At 44.6% G+C, this 1,248-nt stretch overlaps 1 non-coding gene across 1 annotated transcript; it reads left to right on the top strand.

Annotated features, from left to right (window-relative positions):
* The first annotated feature begins 735 nt into the window (after positions 1-735).
* LOC125592255 lies at positions 736-842 on the top strand. Its single transcript, XR_007328093.1, has one exon. It is a non-coding gene; the product is annotated as a small nucleolar RNA R71 (small nucleolar RNA).
* The last annotated feature ends 406 nt before the right edge of the window (positions 843-1,248 follow it).

The following is a 1,248-nucleotide window of genomic DNA, read 5'->3' as shown; positions in this document are numbered from 1 at the left end:
ATTGGCTGCTTTGAGGATGAAGGCATAGAAGCAACTTGACTCTCCAAAGCCTTGAGATGAGAGGCAAGTTGCATGTACTTGTTGTTGAGGTCAGAATAGTTCTCATCAATCTTTGCATGGATGTTCTTGAACTCATAAATCATGGTCTTCTCATTTCTGGCCTGAAATTCCAAGAGTTGCTTGAACATAGAATCCACACTTGAATCTGGAGTTTGAGCTTGAGAAGAACTTCCTTGAGTCTGAGGAGATTGGTTGGCTTGAGGATAGTTCTGCTTGGCTTGGTAACCTCCTTGTTGATTGTTGTAGAGTGGCCTTTGCTGGTAGTTGTTTTGGTACTGGAAGTTGGGCTCTTTCTTGTACCATGTGCCATTAGCATTGATGAAGCACAGCTCCTCTTGGCCTTCTAAACCATCAACCTCATTGATCACTGGAGATGCCTCTTGTTTCTGGTCACCAACAAAGTTCATCTTCTCCTGCTTAGCCTTTTCTGCAAGAAGTAGATCCAACTTGGCTTGGAGAGACTTCAGCTCTTTCTTTGTATGCTGATCATCACTTCTGTTGACCCTATCATGCTCCTCACTGTAGACTGAGTCACTCTTGGCCATGTTCTCTACCAGTTCCTCTGCCTCTTCCTCAGTTCTTCCCAAGAAGAAACCATTGCTGGCAGTATCAAGACTGTTTCTGCACTGTGGTAGAGCTCCTCTATAGAAGGTGCTAAGCAAACTCTCCTTGCTGAAACCATGATGAGGGCATTGAGCCCAATAGCCCTTGAACCTCTCTCATGCTTCACTGAAGCTCTCGAGACCTTTCTGTTGAAACCCAGGGATTTCGTTCCTGATCTTAGCTGTCCTTGAAGTAGAGAAGAACTTGTCTAGGAAAGCTCTCTTACACTCTTCCCAAGTGGTGACAGTGTCACTTGGAAGAGTTTTCTCCCATTGGTGTGCCTTGTCTCCCAAAGAGAAAGGGAACAACTTCAACTTGAAGGCATCTTCAGAAACACCATTTGTCTTGGACAAACCACAATACTTATCAAACTTGTACAAGTGATCAAAAGGATCTTCAGCAGCAAGACCATGATACTTGTTGTTATTTATGGTGTTGAGCAGCTCTGACTTGATCTCGAAGTTGTTGTTCTCCACTGGTGTTGCTCTGATTCCAAACCTATGACCATTAATGTGAGGTTGATCATAGGTTCCAATTGCCGAGCTTGTCGCGGTGGATGTTGTGGCTGGCACTGTGGTCGAAGGT

The sequence above is a fragment of the Brassica napus genome, chromosome C8 (assembly GCF_020379485.1).
Source record: "Brassica napus cultivar Da-Ae chromosome C8, Da-Ae, whole genome shotgun sequence".
Taxonomy (NCBI): domain Eukaryota; kingdom Viridiplantae; phylum Streptophyta; class Magnoliopsida; order Brassicales; family Brassicaceae; genus Brassica; species Brassica napus.
This window is presented reverse-complemented; position numbering and strand designations above follow the sequence as displayed.